The sequence below is a fragment of the Rhipicephalus microplus genome, chromosome 2 (genome assembly GCF_043290135.1).
Source record: "Rhipicephalus microplus isolate Deutch F79 chromosome 2, USDA_Rmic, whole genome shotgun sequence".
Taxonomy (NCBI): Eukaryota; Metazoa; Arthropoda; class Arachnida; order Ixodida; family Ixodidae; genus Rhipicephalus; species Rhipicephalus microplus.
In genome coordinates, this window is record NC_134701.1 from 111452455 (window position 1) to 111473717 (window position 21263).

The 21263-nt window shown below is 42.6% G+C and overlaps 1 long non-coding RNA gene across 1 annotated transcript; it reads right to left on the bottom strand.

Moving 5' to 3' along the window:
* Positions 1–985: 985 nt before the first annotated feature.
* On the bottom strand, positions 986–20460 carry LOC142785466 (uncharacterized). Its single transcript, XR_012888970.1, has 6 exons — positions 20207–20460; positions 8847–8948; positions 7079–7225; positions 3559–3658; positions 2936–3047; positions 986–1094 (listed from the first exon to the last, which is right to left on the bottom strand). It is a non-coding gene; the product is annotated as an uncharacterized LOC142785466 (long non-coding RNA).
* Positions 20461–21263: the final 803 nt, after the last annotated feature.

The following is a 21263-nucleotide window of genomic DNA, read 5'->3' on the forward strand; positions in this document are numbered from 1 at the left end:
TACACCTCCTCCGACCACACTAACTGGGACGCTCTTCTACCTTTTGTTACCTTCGCTTACAACACCGCGACGCAAGCGACTACCAGTTTTTTCTCGTTCTTTCTGTTGTACAACCGCGAACCATCCCACCTACTCAACACCATACTCCCGTACCGCCCTGATGCTACGGAGTGCTCCCCGCTTTCGGAAGTCGCCAGATACGCTGAAGACTGCCGTCAGTTGGCTCGGTCTATGACAAGTGAGGCTCAAGGTCTACAAAAAACCCGAAATGATGACGCTCATCACATAGCGCCTACGTTTCGTACTGGCTCCCTCGTGTGGCTTTGGGTGGCCCCGCACGTTTCTGGCCTGTCTTCTAAACTTCTGGCCCGGTACCATGGTCCATACCGTGTCATTGACGCAACCTCGCCGGTGAATTACATCATTGAGCCCCTAACAAAATCGCCAAATTTGCGCCGTCGAGGACGCGAGACCGTACACGTCGACCGTCTCAAGCCCTACTACGACCCCCTCATTGTGCCGACTCCCTGAGTCGCCAGGATGGCTACTCTTCACCCCGGGGGGGGGGGGGGGGGTATTGTAGTGGAGCATACGCACTAACCTGTATGCGCCTTCCAAAGAGAAGGAAAAACCCCGTGCTCTGATTGCAAGAGAACCTGGGCCGCCTTTGCCAGACTTGTCGTACGGCCATTTTTTGTTGCGACAAGAAAATACATGACCAGTGGATTGGTTGAACTTTGCACTCTTATTGCCAGCATATACTGAGAATGCTACCTGCATAGATGGCAAAGCTTTCATGTCACTTTGTTATTATTTGTTGTGCAAGGTAATAGTAAACAATTTACACTTAAGCCACAAATCCAAAGTGTATGTTGGGGTTTGTGTATATGCACTGTGCTGCGTTATCTTGCAGATGTGTGAATCATACCTACTGCAGCATGCCAAATAAACAATGAAATGCACTACAACACGTTTTTTTGAACACAACTTTGGCAGATGTATTCAAAAACATAATTGTCAAAAGTGCTGAAAGCCCGCTTATGAAACTGTGTGCGTGACCCATGAACAGCTCCACTTGGCTTCTTTCTATATGTCTGAAAAGGAAGTACAAAAAAGTATTGTAGCAGCACCAATGTTCAGAGTTTAAACCACTATGGTGTCTACTACATACATCACCTCTGTTCACACCACTATTTCATGAATCCCAAAAGCAGACGGTATTTCTACAAAAACAGATCACATGCAGAACAAGAAGCAGGATGCTACGAAGACCTATTGCTATAGTAGACAAGAACTCAACGTTAAATGCACTATATTTTAACTGCAAAAGAATGCATAGACTAGCATAACAACATCGGTTTAATTAGTGCCATGGTGTGGCAGTTACAATTTCTGTTACTAAAATCATGGAGAGTTAGTGGGGTGAACAAAAAAATTTTGCATTATATCATGAAATCTTACACAAGACAAAGCATACTGTAGACTACTGCAAAGGCCTACGTGCAACAGGCAACATATTGTAATGGCATCTTTGGTGCGAGAAAGAGGAGCTGTGAGATAAGAGGATCAGGACTTCGTTGTCCTTTGCGTAGTCTCAACCCACCCAACACTCTGCGTGACAGAGTGCCGGGTGGGTACACATTGCCTTATTCATCACATCATGGTGAAGGTTTTAGCCTTGATTGATTGATATCTGGGGTTTAACGTCCCAAAACCACCATATGATTATGAGAGACGCCGTAGTGGAGGGCTCCAGAAATTTCGACCACATGGGGTTCTTTAACGTGCACCCAAATCTGAGCACACGGGCCTACAACATTTCCACCTCCATCGGAAATGCAGCCGCTGCAGCCAGGATTCGATACCGCAGCCTGCGGGTCAGCAGCCGAGTACCTTAGTCACTAGACCACCGCGGCGGGGCAGGAGGTATTAGCCTGATGAAGACAATTATGACTGCATCAACAGAAATGGTGAGCATTAAATTAAGAAGCAAGGCTTGCATATACAGTTTTTTAAATCTAATAAACACTACATTCAGTTTTAGATCTCATTATGGCAGGAGCTAACATGAAGATGGAGGCTTCAATGAGTGTCATTGCTAACATAAGTGTGTTGTTCGAGCCAATGTTTGAATAAGACAAGTTTTCTAAGTTGTGGCAGCAACCTTGTTGCAGTTTGCTGCCTCGGTAAAGAAAAGTTTTGTTGTCGAATAACAAGCTCTAACATTCCTTCAATGATTTCTTTTTTCATCAGGTATACATCTCAACACATTCATTACAAATCTTAAACTTTAACAAATGCTTTTATTGTAATGATACTGGGTGCAAAACTTAGGCTGCAGAAGACAAAGCATTTGGCAGGGGTCTGGCTGCTCAACAGTTTTATAACACTATGTCCATGAGGCTAAAAATGAGCGATTCGACAAGAGGACATCAATTTACCTAAGCAGCAAACCGTATCAAGGTTAATGCCACGACTTAGGCAAACGATTTTTGTTGAAACATTCAAAACAACATAGTTTTCAAAAATCTTGATTGGCTCAAAAAAAAGAAATTTCTTTAATTATTTGACCCCCATTTGAGCCCACCCATCATCACCTTAACTTCTTCCATAGTAAGACAACTGTCATGTAGTGTTTGATAGAATTATAAGATACGGACAGTAAGCTTTTCTTTTCAATTTAATGCTCACCCGTTACGTTTATGCTTTAATGACTGTCTTATCAGCCAAAGAACCCAGGGTAAAAATGTGTCAAAGCATCTTAAATTTATATAGTCAGAAGTTTTTTCATCTCTTGGTAGATGCCCTTAAAACAAACAATGTAATTTTATTCTACAAGAAAGAATCACTCTTGTAAAAAGTATACAAAAAACACTGCATTTTGCCATGTTTGATTTGATTGATATGTGGGGTTTAACATCCCAAAACCACCCACCATATGATTATGAGAGACGCCATAGTGAAGGGCTCCAACCATTTCGACCACCTACAACATTTTCGCCTTCATCGGAAATGTAGCCGCTGCAGCCGGGACTCAATCCTGCAACCTGCGGGTCATGGGCGAGTACCATTTTGCCATGTTTCCTCACGACCAACATTAGCATAAATTGAAACAAAAAATATTTCGATATCATAGCCATAAAATTTTGCTGACAAAGAAACAAAGACTGTGGTAAAAGCATGAAGCAACCATCCTGCGTCAGTTAGTTTTGTCCCATAACTCAATTTCTGAGCACATGGTTTCTAAGACCTCTGCTGCATTAGAAAGTTTTTCCCCAATGATTGATTGATCGATTGATACGTGAGGTTTAACGTCCCAAAACCACAATATGATTATGAGAGATGCCGTAGTGTAGGGCTCCGGAAATTTAGACCACCTGGGGTTCTTTAACGTGCACCCAAATCTGAGCACAAGGGAGAAAGTTTTTCCCCAAAAATAGTGATGGAACAACTTCTCACATTGACGCATCAAAGCACCAGTTTTGGAAAATATTGCAAATGGTCAAGAAACCACTTCACAGACTAACATGACAAGACCATGAAGTCACAAACACTTACAGGTTAATGTTCAGTCACAGTTCCTGAAGCAGCCCGATGGCTTCTGTGTGTCCATGTGTACTGTCTTCCGTCTGCCTTTGGGCCAGTTTTTGTAGAATGCCTGCCGAGAAACCAAAAACATTAGAAACAATTCACTTTTTCTAGCATGCCCCATGTAACACAACTTGACTTTCTTGTGAGGTAGCAGTCTCGAAAGCATGCTAACAGCTCCTGCCTTATATATGTATATCTCATACCCCATTCGCAGGCTCCAAAATAATGCCCAGTGTAAGGAAAGGACACAAAAGCACGGTGTGTTAGGTTCGATTTGTGGCAAAAAAAAAGGACTTAAAAACGCCGAGGAACGTCAAACCAAAACTGAAGAAGACGAGCAAAGGGCAGGTGGCACGAAGGCGATAACAAGAAATGGAAAAGAAGAGGAGAAGAAGAAGGAACGTGCTAAAAAGAGCTCGAGGGTGGAGGCCACGAAGGCAGACGAAGCGGTGCGCCGCTCGAGAGGACGAGTTCTTGGCAGCGTTCCTGAGCCGGACGTGAGATCAGTACGTGTCGGCCAGGTCGAGCTCCGGTGTGTCTGTTCGGGGTCGAGTCCATCAGCTTGTACAAGGTCCAAGGATGGGGCCTGCTGAACGGCTCCTGCCTGGGTGCAGTGGCCGGGACCAGGTTCGTGGGCGAGGCCTACCGGGTGTGGTCCTCCTGGCCTGATCCTGGACCTCAGGAGTTGCGACCCTGACTGCTGGGTTGGCCGCGACGTCCGACTCAACGGCGCTGCACACGGTAGCGCATCCGTGTGCCGTCAGCCCTTCCAGCCATGCCACCTTTGCCCTCGCGCACGTGTCGGGACGACTGGGATCCGTCATGTCGGGACGACGGAGACCCAAACTGTGAGACAGCGGTTTTTTCATACGAACCGAGAACTATACGCGCTGGACGCTGAGTTAGCGTAGCCCCGAACTCTGCGCATATTAATGGCGGTCTGACTCTCGTGCATGTTGCGTGATGCTTGGCGTATAGGGTCGGACATATAGTTTTATTTTCTCCTGTCACTTCCGTCTCTAGTGTACAATATAAAGCTTCTTTTGTTCGCTTAAATTGTTCATGTTAATCCTTTCTCGTCTGCTATAAACAAACATAGTGACGAACGTCCTTAATCATTACACCGAGTCATTGTTTAGCAAGAAGTCTAACAGAAGAAAACAGAACAACATTTTACACTAGACATAAATTTAACTCCTTATTATTCACTCAATAACCTATTTCCCTTACGCATTATATGCATACATCTTGAAAAGACTGGGCTTGCAAACATGGCCACAGGTGAGTCAGGACACTTCAAATGCCAACTAACAATAGAAGGCAGACTAACGAAACATATAAGACAGTTAACCAGAGGCCCATCATTAAACCTATCTTTATACCACGACGTAAATACATGCCAAAATTCGAATCATGCAGTTTAGTACAAGCACAGAAATGGAGAAATTCACCTAATGATTGAGGCTTGGCATAGCCACATGTGGTAGTGCATGTGTGAGCCAACCATTGAATAACTCAACGAAGAAATTAATTGCTGAGGAGTTATCTCTCACATAGACCAACAGGCATGCCGTCTTGATCGATATCTCCACTTGCCTTGCTTCGTTTGTAGCTTAATGTCAACTTTTCCAGTTGGTGTTTGCAGTGTCTTGACTACTCTCTCAAGTCCATATTTGCATGCCCTGCCTCTTTAACCTGATTACCAATCTACTAAGCAGCTCACCTCTCCTATTTGAAATATCTACACAATCTAGAATTACTACTTTGTTCATTTGATGTAACATTAATAATGGGGTTCTGAATGTGAATGCCAATTCAAAAGCCCTAAAACCTCAGGCATTTTTGCCTCCTTCAAAAGTGCAACTGCCGCCCTAAAGATCAAATCCACTCTATGCGGGGGTTGTTCACATGGTAGTATAGCTGTAAGCAATGTAAGATAAATTTTAGGACTATGATAAGAGTTCCAAGTAAAAGCAAGAAACACAACGAGCAGGAAGCCACATATTATCCAGCCTAGAATATATTTCTCGTAACCTAGAATGCTTTGGCGCAAGCCATGCACCTCGGCAAGTGTTCCGCTTTTCTTTCTGAACCAAAGCTGAGCAGAGTCAACAATGATGTCTACTGATTTCTCTTTCTCTGAAAACAGCAGTTAAGTTGCCAAAAAGTAAAACCTAAAAGCCCGAAAAAAGCTCCACGACTAGCAAAATATTAAACACTTAATGATGCAAGTACACCCAAAACACCGTTTTAGATGCCCTGGTCGAATAGGTATTAGGTAAACAAAGCAGAAAGGCAATGAACTGCCAGCTATGTAGCTGCAAAAGCGAAGAAAGGAGGTGGCTCTAGTGCCATGAAAAATCCGTGAAAGTACTATCAACAGGAAAAGCTTGATAGATGTTGAATCCACAACAAATGGGAATTTCCGCTACATCGATAGTTAAGACTTGTAATTAGACTGGTGACTGCATAAATCGGAATGCGAAGTGCAGTATGGAATATTTCTTTCAAATTTACATTCTTAGACAAAGTGAGAATTCAGCTTCATCGAACACTTTGTGCCCCGCAAACTTTTGCTGTTGATGGTACATATTGAACATACAGAATGTCTCGTATAATGAACACATAAATATTGACAGAAGCTGCAGAATGTTTCACAGATGAGCATTGCAATATATAAATCAAAAAGGCCATGCAGTGCATAAATTGACCATTCATAATTGAAATGTGAAAAGCTACAGAACAACCCCACTGTCTGAGATTTCTGATAACTGAAAAAGTGTAAAATGTGAGCACGTTGCCACAAATTTCGTGTTCACATGATGAAACGATGAAGTCATAGCCAATAAAACACACAATGTAGCTGTTTTAAGTTTCTCACTCGGTTTCTCCATCGTTCTCATCGTGAAGACGGGTACGCATACGTTACCATCATGACTACAGTCACATGGCAACAAAGCATGACATCAGTGATTGTGCAATCAACATGCAGCCATCAACTACTAAGCAAGGCCTCATTGATGTGCCGCTGTGCTACATCAGCATGGTGAGGAAGTACTGTGCAAGGCGCAGGTGAGATAAACAAATATGCAGTACGCCTTACGTCAACACAATATATACGGCGTAATTTTAAGGCCAAAACTATATTTCATATTGCAGAGAGAACCAACCGACAGTCAGTGCAAAATCACATCAGTTCGCTAGCGAAGAGTATACACTGGTCAGGCATGAAAGGGTCACCATAATTGTTTTCCGAAATGAAGTTTCTGTGATACTCACACAATGCGATTGCTATAGCACTCTGTAAGAATTAGCAAGATGGTTTGGAAAGTGATAAAAAAGAAAGACAGAGTCAAAGCTGCTTAATGGCACATTGAGAGATTGTAAAACACACTGTGCAGGGAATTACTTTAGCAGACATATTCGTATAAGCTATAAAACTGACAATTAACATGCCTACTCTATGCAACATAGGAATGTCTCACACCTTTGCAAGTGTGGTGGCTGTACTGTGGTGGGTGCACTGTCTGTGTAGGCCAGAAGCAGCCGGCCCGTGGCTCTCAGGCATCTGATCCGTTCGTTGAAAAGAACTTGTGGTTCACATCCTTGTAGCACTGCTTTTGGGAGGTGCTTCCTGCGATAAAAAAAGTAGCACAACACAATTATGCTCTGTAAGCACTCACATGAAATCCACATTAGTGCCTTTAAAAAAATTTTCAGCTATAGACTGAACCACAGCAATACTCTCTTTTGTTATAATAGAGCACCTTATTGCTTTCCCTGGCCTGGTTTCTTGCTTTCACCCATGAGACAATCCAGCACATGTTAAGCTTTAGTTGAGGAGGAAGCAGTTGGAAAGCATAAATTTAATATACCATATAAAATATTAGAATAATTTTGCATGATATATGAAATTTTATTTCTTGTAATGTCCCACCGCCAAGAAATGAGTGAGCAAGCTAAGACGTTAAGGTGTCGCAAAATAATGAAGTCTCTGGAAAATGCAACGAGCTGCAAGTGCCTGTTGAATCTTCTCGAGTGCATTTAGCAAACCTGTGTAATATTACTGACAGACAGAGAAAACCCAGTTCTCACTTAGCTGCCTCCATCACAGCATCATGTTGCTTCACATAAGGGTTCCTGGTATGCAGGATGCAGATGCATGAACTTTGTGACTATGTCGTACCACAGTGAATGTGAACGACATCTGCTCGAACTACGTGAGCAGCTGAAAAATGCTCCATTGTGCAATTAGCTGTAACAATGCAGTATTTCTAGCTACCAGTCGCTTCACCGTACACCCACAACAAATTTTGGCATCAGCAAAGGTTTCGCAGTGTATACAAGCATCTGAACACAGTATTTATTGCTACCAACTGCATTCTTTATTTTTCTATCTAGATGCATAGAACGTGCACACAGTAGCCAATAATTGTGCCAGTAGCCAATAATTGCGCCAAGTAGAACAGTCCATTTTAGGTATTCTATAAAACTCATAGACAAGAATCAGGCACATCACTCAAGCCTGTTGTTTAGCACCATAAATGAAAGTGTGCTTACAAGCGTAAACAGAAAAATTAGCAATTGACCATTAAAAATGCCAAAAACTAGGTTTATGTTTGGCAGAAACAAATCACATACAGTAAAGACAGTCCAAGACACTGCAATGATAACGTTGTAAATTTCAAAGTGGCTCTCTATTCTTCACACTATGCATGCATTTACAAGAAAGACAGGAATGCTTACTGCAAGAAACAATAAAGTTTTACAGTTTTTGCGAAATTCCACTTGCCAGTACCCCATTCTACAGAAAGGAAACATTTTGCGAAACCAAGTCACGTTTCCAGACGAAACTCACTCGCCATGGTGACAAGTAGGTGGAGTACTCTTTTACAGCATAATTTATTGGAACCAAAAACTACGACAACAATATTTTTTCTTATAGCTAGCAAGGTCTTTTCTACTTTGGTTTATTTGAAACAATTTGATCTCAGTGGGAGGCCACATATTAATGCGCAAAAACACAGTGACTGGTTGTGCAGCAATTTCAAACTATGCTCATTCATGGAAACCATTGCACTTCTCTCTGTAATAAAGGTTGCACATAACACTTTGGCATGAATAATGTTAAGTTGGTAGGTAGCATACATCGTGATATTACTCTGTATACCCTCACTTATTTTGCAATATTTTCACTTCGACTTGACTAGCTCAAAGCAACACTCTTCTTCAATAAATGGAACTTTGTACATTACTTTTGAGTTAGCCACAGATGCTGAATAAGCACCTCTTAAGGGATGCTTGGCTCCCCGTGTGGCCAGCACTGCACAGTTCGTCAGAGCACTTCTGTTTGCTACCTGCAGTACGCAGCAAAAAACTTAGGCATACAAACAAAAACAAAGCAAGTATGGCAACAGCATTTCGTCCTTTGGAGATAGGGGGGAGAGGTAGTGCAGCATTGTTCTTCATAAGCTACACACACATGCATTAACTGTTTTTAGTTTGGCGCATCAACAGTATAAAAGAGCGAAAATGATTAGAGGAGACAAGCGGCCGCATATTTGAAATCTTCCAAAGAAGGCAGAAACACTCCCTTCAGATTTTACAGTATATATTCTGTACCATCTATAAAAAGTATGCAAAGTGCTGAATTTCACTAACACTTGCACATTATTAGGCCAATGTGAAACGACAACGTATTGCACTCGCTTCGCTGTCCAGCTGGTGCATCCGAAATTTCCTGAAGTTGCACAGACCCAAATGAAGTCATTCAATACTGGCATGTGACTAATGCTAATCACCTAAGCGTTTGAATAAAAAACGCTAGTATATTTCAGTTTCAGGTTCGATTTTTATTGTTAATTCTTCCGTGTGTCACTTTTTTTCTAATGTTATGTATCGAGATAAAGGCAAAATATTTTTAAAATATCGTATTGGGTGATTCCACGAGAGATCAACACGGGTCCAAAAGTTGATATTTTAAATTTAATTGAGTATTTAATATTTCATGCACCTCTCACCAAGTAGGCCAAAAGTCAACTTCGTTTCATTATTAACGGCATAACTTACGAGAAAAAAAATCAAACTTCACCAACACGGAGGCACCAACTTCGTCACCTGCCATTTTCGAAAATTGCAGAGGCTATAAAAAGACAAATATTTTTGTTTCAAGGAAGATATTTTTTACCTCTATGTCTAATGAAGAATAAATTTATACGGTTTGAAGGTTGCAGACCGTAAGAAAATAGCTTTTGAAAATGTCGACTTTTGCGACAGTTTAAAATAAGTTACGTATTCCCCATTTTTTTTCTACGGAAGTAATGAAAGCAGCGCTTTCAATCTTGACACGTTTCAAGGATATAGTGTGTTCATTAGGTACATAAATTATTGCTGCCGTAGGGCAATTATAATTTTTTATATATTGCCTCAACATTCTAATATTGGCAAAAGTGTACCCCACTGAAATTTAAATAATAAAAAAACCCATCTTCGATTTTTCTTAAAATCTCGTAAATAGACAACCGAAGGCCATCATACAGTAATATAGAAAAACATGTTGCATTACTTTCTTTTTAGCAACAATATTCATGGTACAAATCGGAGCTTTTCGATAATACTCTGATAAGTTGAGAAATCTAGAAATCCGAACGGAAAAGTGACAATAAGCTTTAAACGCGAGTAAACGTGACCGCATTTGGTAAAAAAAGGCTGTTTTAGCACTGTGACAAATACATACCCATGAAGGCGCATTTATGCTCCTGATAACACATATCTAATGGAGGAAATCTTCGACACTGTAACTCAGTTGCAAGACATCTGTCTATATTTGCAGATAAACTCAAACATGAAAATGTTCCAATGCAAGTGTTGGGTCTCGCTTGAAAAAGCATATGCGCTTGAAGTACCCTCACTGGTATTTTGGTGGCGACTGCGTGAAACAAGAGATGCGCTCAAAATGGCTGCATCTTTTGCAGATCACATTTAGCAGTACGTGACGCAAACAAAACACGACCACGATCAGTGCCCTCAGATGTGCTTAGCCAAACATGCCAAGAACGTATGCCTGGAACACGTGGCAACGATTTTCACTGGCTTTTCTTAAACTGACGGAATATTTCTAGCTCGTCTGCATTTGCACACAGCAGCTTGACATTCTTAAGCTTCGCGCTCATTTGCGCCACCATTTGGGATGCTGACATAATAACAGCTGAGTTTGCCGCTCTGAGGTTGTAGAGCGCAGCCTGATGCTTCAGTAGGCCACCAACGCGGTCACAAGAATACTTGCCATGTCCTGTGGCCGAAAAAATCCACTTTGTTGATATATGACCTTTGTGACATAACTCGAACAACTGGTACTTGTTTTTAAGGTGACTGCATGCACCATCAGAACCATAAGTAACGTGCGTGTCAGGCTCAAGTTGTTCCTTCATATAGTTATGGATTATTTGTAGAGCGAAAGAGGAATATGCAGCATCATGGCATGTGTCACCACTGATGAGGGCAAAACTTTGAATTGATTGCTTCCTTGTGACGACACACGTGAATATAGACACCTGTCTTTTGTGCCAGTGATACGACTGTACCTAATTCGGTGAAATGGCTGTTCGATTTTCGGCGAAATCGAAGTGAAAAATGCAAGATCCTTTTTCTTGGTTCTCTTTCGCCTGGCGTATTGCTGATTCCTGAATGTATCTTATGTAATCATGTCTAATCCACTTTTTTTTTATTCAGATACCCTAAAGGCCCCGAAGGGCATTACATAGGGAAGGGGGGAGAACAATGTGTTGAGTACATTTGAATTCAAGAGCAAACACAGTCAAGAGCGGGCATGTAACAAAAAACGGTAGAAAAGCAAACAGAGAAACAAAAATAAATGGAAAAGAAATACAAAGCAAGCGCACATAGTACGTGGTTCATGGCTCTGATAATAAAAATCGCTTCAAGTGGCTCACAAACAAATTGTGATTATGAATTATGGCAATATCTTCTGGTAATCGATTCCAATGAATGTTGGCCAAGAACGGGGATCAACGAAGAAGATTAGTACGGGCAAACAAGGGGAGGACTTTGAAAGGGTGATCTAGACGCGGGAAAATGCGATGGGCAGGTTTGATATGCGATGCAGCAAATGAGGACGCGCTATGATAGAGCCGGTGGAAGTGACATAGTAATGCTAGTATTCTTCGTTTTTCCAGGGAGGGAAGCTGTAGAGATTCTTTATTGGCAGTTATGCTAGCTGTGCGGGAATAGTTCTTAGTAATAAGACGTGCTGCTTTATTTTGCAAGGCCTCCAGTCTGTTTGTTAATTATGCCTGGTTTGGGTTCCAAATAATAGACGCGTAGTCGAGTTTGGATCGAACTAATGAAGTATAAGCTAAAAGTTTAGTTGACTGGCTAGCTAAATACAAATTTCGCCTGATGAAACCGAGTGTTTTACTTGCCTTGGAAATTATAGCACCAATGTGTTCATTCCACGTAAGGTTGGACGACAAATAGACACCCAGATATTTTAGAGTGGAAACATTTTCGATAGCTGTGTTACTAATAGAATACAAATTTAGGTGCATGTTAGTAGACCTAGTAAATGTCATAGCTTTTGTTTTGAAAGCATTTATTTGCATTTGCCAATCCTCGCACCAGTTAACAATATTATCCAGGTCGGTCTGTAAAGTATTAGAATTTTCAGAGCTGTTATTTTTCTGTAAATTACGCAATTGTCGGCGAATAACCGAACGTTAGAACTTAAGTTATTGCCTAAGTCATTAATGTAAACCAAGAATAAAATTCGTCCCAGTACAGAGCCCTGGCGCAATCCTGATTTGACTTCGGTTAAGGGGGAATTGTGGTCATTTATGGAAACGTATTGATAGCGCTTGGTTAAAAATGCTGCAATCCAATTGAGTACGCTTCTGTTTATGTTAAGCCGGGCAAGTTTCATCATTAGGCGTTTATAGGGTACATTATCAAATGCTTTTGCAAAGTCGATAAATATGGCATCAATTTGGAATGAGTCATGAACGGCCTGATGTAGGCCGGTTACAAGCTCAAATAATTTGGCTTCACACGAACGCCCTCAAAGAAATCTATGCTGATGAGTATAAAAAAAGTTGTGCTTTGTAAGATACGTCATAACGGCTGATGATATGATATGTTCTAGAATTTCGCATGGTATGCTTGTTAAGGAGATCGGTCTATAATTTGAAAGTTCGGATCGGTTGCCGGATTTAAATACGGGAACGACGCGTGCGATTTTCCAGTCATCCGGTATGATACCGGTGTCGAGTGACTGTTAAAAAATGGCGGCTAAGATACAAGCTCTAATTGGTTTAGTCATTTTGAGCAGTTATGGACAAATGCCATCGGGTCCTGAGGCAGAATTATTCGAAAATCGATCAATGGCACATTCAATTCCTTCCGGTGTGATGGTAATGCCACTCAAAAAAGTCAAAATAGAAGCTGGTTGAAGTTCAAGTGGTAGTGGGCTTTCATCGGTGAAAACAGAGCTAAAAAAAGAGTTACGTTTGGTCGCAACCTCAGATGGTGAAAGTAATTCGCCTTCTTTGACTATATCTATACTCACTTGTGAGTTCCGTTTGGGATTGATTATATTCCAGAATTTTTTTGTATTATTTTCTAACATGCTGACAATATCATTATTATAGAATTTTTCTTTGGCATCTTGAAATAAAGATTTGCAGTTTTTTGATGCTTCGCGATAGTGTTCCCAATTACCATCCGAATTAGAGGACTTGGCTTTTGAGTACGAGCGTTTCTTTTTATTTATTGCTCTTTTTACAAGTGACGTGAACCATGCGCTTTCAGCTGATGAAACGATTTCATCCTTGGGGATGTGCTTATGCTTCAGTTCGACTAGTTTGTTTTTGACACAGATCCAGTTATCATTAACATTGCGGCTACGCATTGTGCACAAAAATTCAACGCAAAAAGAGGACAACTCTTGGAGGATAAGATCAACATTTGCGCGTGCGTAACTGTAGATAGTTTTCTTTGGCTGCCCAGGTTTGTTATTTTTTAATGCATATTCACAGTGGAGAACATTATGATCACTAATAGATTCCAAAACACGGACAGTCATTTTTCCCGGCTCGGTAGTTAATACCAGATTCAAAATGGCATCGCCACGTGTGCATTCACAAACTATTTGTTGCAAATCAAATGAAGAAAGCACATCTAAAAATTCCTTGCATTCGTTCTTTCTTGTACCGCCCAGGGGTGTGTACGATTGCCAATCAATCGCAGGGTAATTAAAATCACCACCTAGAATGATTGGTGATGCTGGGTATTTGTCCTGGATAGCGCTTAAAGAATCATTTAAATTTTCCACGAATTCTTGAGGGTAATCGGGTGGGCGGTAACACACCCCGGCGGCACAAGTTACAGAAGGGCACATTTCAATCAGAACCCACAGAATTTCTATATCGGAACTTGTCGGAACAACGCGTGCACGAAACGTATTTTTTACGGCCACTACCACTCCACCACCGCGTGCGGCCACTCGGTCTCTCCTGAATATCGTAAATGCCTTAGAGAGTGACAGTTCGGTATTGTTAATGTCGGGAGTCAACCATGTCTCTGTGCCCAGAACAATGTCTTCCGAACATGATTCTACAAATGCACATAACTGATCTTGCTTTGGGAGCACACTACGAAAATTGCACACTAAAATTGATAAATTCTTTGCTGCCTTAACGGTTTCATGTCAGTCACCAATAGTGTCATCTTCCCCTTCTGGATTAGCCACTCTGTGTGAAGGTGGCATGCTTGATGTCGATTCTTCGTTCCTTGGAAGACAGACTATCTCATTTTTTGCTGAGTCGAATGAATAACACTTGTTTCCGAGAAGCAGTTTATCAAAGACAACCCTGTACTTCTGATCTTGGGTGCGGTTCTCCCGAGCGAAGTGTCGCAGTTTTTTTCTGACAACTTGTAATCGTCGCGAGAAGTCTTTCTCAATCCATACGCGAGTTTCTTTTAACTTCTTTAGCATAGAAGCGTTCCTTAGAAATTTGTTTTTATCTTTGTAGTTCAGGAATTTTATCACAATTGGGCGACTTTGTTCTGGTTTGGGCCGGCCCACACTGTGCACTCGCTCGATTTCTCCTGCCTGAATGCCTAAATGAGCGGACACGAATTCCGTAATCAAACGTTCCGTATCCGCCCATTTTTCATCTGGTTCCTCGGGAATGCCCTTGAAAATCAGGTTGTTTCTTCGCATTCGGTTATTCAAGTGGTCGACTACAAATTCGGTTTGTTCTAATTGTTTAGTCTTAATGGTCTGCAGCTGTACCTGGGATTCTTGAACGGCTTCGTTAACACTGGAGACATCCTGACGTAGGTTGTCGATTGCGCTTAGTTTGCCTTCCACTTCACTGAGCCGCCTTTTATTGTCGGTAACGTTCGTTTGAATGTCCTTCAGCTTTATTGACGTCTCCTTGTGAAACTTTTCATTTGATTGTGATAGTTCTTTTAGGAAGGAAATAACTTGGTCTATTTCGTCTGGACCAGGATTGGTCTCAACATCTCCCGCGCAGATTATCAAATGGGCGACACAGAACAGCACCAAGAAACACCGTCCTCCGGAACGACAACAATCAGTGAGTAAGGCAGGCCATAACCATACTGGGGAACATGACGTGTTCAATTTACAGCTAGCCAAGAAACAACCAATCCTCGCACGGTACGCAGACAGATCACAACCCATCATTCATTAGACTTCACTTGGGATTTGCAGCAAAAAGTTTAGAAGTGTTAAATAAAGCGCTAGGCTTTACACTCATCTAAAAGCATGAAAATAGCGGTGTGATCTGAGCCCTCTGCTGCAAATCTTGATGGCTCACTGACGATGCCCCCTTAAGTAGACGATCGGCATGGGGGCGCTGCGTGCGATGTCGACCAGAGTTGTCTGCGGCGCAGGTTGCGGCGCAGATCATCAACGTGTGGGAAGACCAAGACACGAGGCTGCTGGATGGGTGACTCGGTGACTGCAATCAGATTGCAGTGCTATCGGCGGTGTAAGAAACTTGCTCCACTGGGATGCCGGCGCCTAAAAGCATGAAAATAGCGATGTGAGCTGAGCCCTCTGCTGCAAATCCTGATGGCTCACTGACGATCACCCCTTAAGTAGACGATCGGCATGGGGGCGCTGCGTGCGATGTCGACCAGAGTCGTCTGCGGCGCAGATCACCAATGTGTAGGAGGGCCAAGACACGAGGCTGCTGGATGGGTGACTCGGTGACTGCAATCAGATAGCAGTGCTATCGGTGGTGTAAGCAGCTTGCTCCACTGGGATGCCGGCGCCTAAAAGCATGAAAATAGCGGTGTGAGCTGAGCCCTCTGCTGCAAAAAAAAAATCACTTCATGAACCATACACTTAGCTCTCGCAGAAAAGCACTTGCGTGGGCTGTTTTTTTTACTAGATCGCCATTTTCCCATACTGCATAGGCTACCTCAATATCTTCAGGGATTCCGAAACATGTGGCTGTAAGAGCGTCCTCCTTAGCACAATAGTCACAATGGCCTAAAAAACAATCACTTGTAGGGGAGCTGCAAAGGCATAGTTCTTTCATGAAGTCCGCCGTGTAGGCACCATCGGTGACGTCTTGTAGGGCAGAAACACACTCCGTGGCATTAGCACAGTATATACAAAGGCACACTTCTTGGTGTGGTGCAAGAAGAACCCACTTCGGCCTTAGTGAATAAAACTTTGAGAGCCCAATAGACGAGTTCGGATTAGCTTCTCTAAAGAGACGATAAGCCTTTCGCAACGAACGAGTCATAATACTTTATAAAACAAGCTCCTTTTTTCCGTCAATGATAACAAATACCACATCTTTTTTTGTTGGGACTCTACCGAGAGCAGCTATACTCATCTTTGGAGTAGTAAGCCATAGCTGCCTGGACGTCCATTGGGTTCAGCTGTGTCCTTTTTACCGCATTTGGTGCTAACCATATCCCGTGTTTTGTGCACCAGTGTCGGGATCTGTATATCATGTAAGCGGACAAGTTTGGTATAAGCGATTGGAGTTTTCAGCGCTCCATGTCACTCGGCAACAGTGTCAACAAACGCATGCACTCTTGATACGAAGAACACGCTTCATAGGCTTGCTTGAAGTTCTTGAACCACTGGGCACACAAACTGCATTTTAGATCTTATGGTTGAAAGTGGCGGTTACACACGATACGGTGGCATTTCACAGTTACTGTAGAATTGCTGCTAAGTTGTCTTGGCTCCGCATGAACTTTGCTATTTTTCGCATGCAGCTTCTCCAGTCGCATATGTGAGAATGCTTCAGGCGTGTTTACGCACCGCTCTTGACTTCTGCCTTTTTCTTCTTCCGGCAAAAACTCATAAGCTGTTTCAGCTGAGAAGCCATCAGACGAAGACAGCATATCTCTGAGGCGTCTGAAGCAGTTCTGGCCGACATGGTCGTTGTTATGTGCATGGGGGGAAGCTTTCGGCAAAAGCTTCTGGAGAGCAAACAGGTCGATGTCTTTGACCTTGCGGAAGTTTCTTTGATAAGGTAGTTTCTTTTTATGCAACATGAGGTAATCTGAACAAAAAACTCTATCTCGGCTGAAGTGGTCAGCCATTGCCACGCTGGTTGAGGTTCAAACTACTGGCAATGCAACTATGCGTGAAACCAGCAGCACGAAAGTGATCTATCTGTCGTATGTTCCTGTGTCTCTCATCTTTAATGAGAGCAGACGTAAAACAGCATGCGCAAGTATCCGCAGTGCAAATGGAAAACTGAAGTATAGTACGCTAAAATGAATTTCACAATGTTTTTGTCGCTAAAATTATGGGAGGCGTAATCTTTGTTTCTACTTTGAACCATATCATCTAAAGCATTGCCTCCGAGATGCGGCGCACAGCAACTCATCTGTAGAGCAGCGGATGGATGACAACTTTCCCTAAAGCCTGTGCTTCAGTTAATGCGGCAGTCTTCGTGCCCCAAAGGTAAAAAATTTCTTATGAATCGTTTATGAACTCATTCAACATTCAATTCTCTTACCCAACGTGTTGCAAACACATGGCCGTTACAGCAGCTCGAACTGTGTGTCAGTAATGGAGAGGCACCACATATTAGAAGTCTCAGTGCTCTACATATAAGAGTGAATTCAGATACTTTAGAATATCGTGTTCAAAATAGTTGCTCCTATCTGCTAAAACAGCCTTTCTTCACCAAATGCGGTCACGTTTACTTGCGTTTGAAGCTTATTGCCGCTTTTCCGTTCCGATTTCTGGATTTCTCAACTTATCAGCGCATTCTCAAAAAGCTCTGATTTGTACCACGAATATTGTCGCTAAAAACAAAATAATGCAACATGTTTTTTATATTACTGTATGATGGCCTGCGGTTGTCTATTTACGAGATTTCAAGAAAAATCGAAGATGGGTTTTTTTTTATTATTCAAACTTCAGTGGAGTACACTTTTGACAATATGAGAACTTTGAGGCAATATATAAAAACTAACATAAGCCCCACGGCAGCAATAATTTATGTACCTACTGAACACACTATATCCTTAAAACGCGTCAAGTTTGAAAACGCTGCTTGCATTACTTTCGGAGAAAAAAAATATGGGGAATACGTAACTTATTTCCAACTGCCGCAAAAATAAAAATTTTAAAAGCTATTTTCTTAAGGTCTACAAACTTGAAACCGTATGAATTCATTCTTCATTAGACATGCATTTCATGTAAAAAATATCTTCCTTGAAGCAAAAATATTTGTCTTTTTATAGCATTTGCAATTTTCGAAAATGATAGGTGACGAAATTGGTGCCTCCATGTTGGTGAAGTTTGACATTTTTTTTTCTCGTAAGTTATGCCGTTAATCATAAAACGAAGTTGACTTTCGGGCTACCTGGTGAGAGGTGCACGAAATATAAAATACTCAATGAAATCTAAAATATCAACTTTCGTACCCGTGTCGATCTCTCATGGAATCACCCTATTACAATATTGTAACGCATCCATCACATCCGTAGCAATATGTACACCAGCAACAGTCACACTACATTATCCCAAGTAGTGCTAGCGATATCACTGCAAACATTCAGAGCAATGACGACGGCATATCTCAAGAGACCTTCACAGTCTTTCATTGAGCTGCAGTTAAAGGCAGCAGCCGCTAAATGACCTTTGAACCCCTTATAAATAAACCGAGTGAGCTGCTTTTCTTCAAAAAACTTGTGGGCGCAAGGTGCAGGCATTGACGGAAGTAGATATAGCCCCGGCAACGGGGACTATACCGCTCGGACTTCATGTGCCGGCACTCTTGCCAAACCGTTACAGCGAAGGCAGCTTTTTCGTCCCTTTTCGCCCTATGAGCTTGGGAAGCGCTCGTGCTAACGCGCTGTGCATCCCTCAGGGTTGCTCCGATCAGGCGATCTCTTCCGTATGGTGTTTCCGTTTTGTTCTTTTAGGAGCGAAGCTCCTTAAGGCGTGGGCTGTGCGTCCCCTGTATGTAGCCACCTCTCGTTCAGTTCTAAGTATTACGCTAGCCACCGCCCGATCTAAAGGGTACAGCCATATCCATCCGTCCGTCCGTCCATCCATCCATCCATCCATCCATCCATCCATCCATCCATCCATCCATCCATCCATCCGTCCATCCGTCCATCCGTCCGTCCGTCCATCCATCCGTCCATCCATCCGTCCGTCCGTTCGTCCAAAAGATGCAAGATGTTATAAACTAGACGGCGGTACGTGTAGTTGATTATGAAAGATGCGAGGTGTTATAAAATAGGAATGATGCCACATATGGCGCGTGTCATCGTTCGATATAGTGCGGCGACGTACGCTAGGGGGAGCGTTGCAATAAAATCGAGTGGGCAAAATGTACGGAGGATTCATGGTTTACCAGGTTTACCTCCGGAGCTTCGCCCACTCATCATCATTCACTTCGTGGATATGGCGGCATTTTTTTAATACATTTTTTCTGATAGCCAAATAGCGTCAGCCACGATGCGCCACAGCATAGGTCACTGGCGCCCAACTGAGACAAGGAAATCCCTAACGGTAACTAAGAAAATAGCGAGAGCCTAAAGGACAACAAGCTGGACGTAACTTAAGCAACTACTGTCGGCACAAGACCTGCAAACAGTAAAATAAACGCTGCCGCCAGAATATTTCCCGCTAATATCCATAAGTGAATTATTGCAATCAGATACAGCCCAGCTGTCACACCCCTGCTAATCAAAGTGGCTTGTTTATCTACACGGAACAAGTCAACTGAACTTCGGTCGTGCCGACTGATAACGCAACTGCAACGAAAAGGATGGGATGCGCAGTTTTGTCGGTCAGTCACCCGGGACGCAGAGGAATTTTCGTCAACTATAACGCAATGCGTACTGTAACACGACACGTGACAGCAGCTATCAAGCCCACACCACTAAACCCCTGGTAACCAACTTCACGGTCAGGGGCACGCTCGTAAGTACCACGCACGCGAATAAAAAAAAAACCGCTTTCGAGTAAGCCTCTGTGCGACTTCGAAGCAGCGTAAACATTCAAGCCATGAGCATTTAGTCGGCAGTCGAACAGGCCGAAGGCAGAGAAAATTCACGAGAGCTGTAGGATGAAACTTACCTGATAGCGAAATCCACAAAACTTGTTCGCCGATCAGTTGGCGGGAAAGATCCGACGCAATGGTGACTCGAAGCAGTGAAGTTAACGACACCTTGCGCAAACTTCTGGTGACATATTGTCCGACTTCCCGCAACCACAGGTTAGCCGATGAGAATAGAACAACGAATACACGTCTTGGTGTCGCAAATCGCCGTTGAACATGGTCGTTTCTAACGAGTCCTCGACCGCGACGTAAAGCGCCGGGCATGCGTAACCTTGCTTGCGCAGCGTCCCTTCCTCCTGAGCGGCATACATACATCACGTGACTACGTCGGAGAGTTATCGCGACCCGCCGGCCGACGCACCGCCGCCTGCACCGGCGCGCCCCGCTGTGTTCTGGTGTAGCGAAGGGGTCCACGCTCTGAAGAGTTTCTTGTAGAAACAGTATAGAAACCATGCTTTGCGTTTGCGGTATAAGCTCGCTGTATTCGCTACACCTCCACTGCAGTACAATAACCTGTGTACTTCAGAATAAGACAGTTCGTAGAAATGGTGGGCATGTCGTAGTTCACTTTCGCATGAAAAAACATGAGTACACCATGAAATTATACGTACGCGTTGTTTGACTGATGACATGAACTCACGCATTCAATTGTGCAAAGCACGTATACGATATATTTTTTTTTTGTCTGGAATTCTGACTACTTTTTTTATTGTGAAGCGAATAAAACAAAAAAAGCTTCCTTACCAAGAATAAAAAAAAAAGATTGTGCACCAGTTCTGTTAATTTCAATGCACTTGGTTTTTTTGTTGTTGTTGTACGCGCCATCTGACAACCCTGAAATGCTTTTTGATAGGACATATAAATTTTCATATCAGACGAATCACAATAATTCAAAATTTTCCGCAAGCTCAAAACAACGTGTGGAACCCACCATTACATCGATACTGGTTTCAACGACATATCAGTGATGACAATGAGATGAAACCACCATTGTTTATATGCTCTCTTTGGCAAAACAACCCGCTTACAACAATGCCGCTGTGCCACATTATCAGATCTGTCAAACAAGCATGG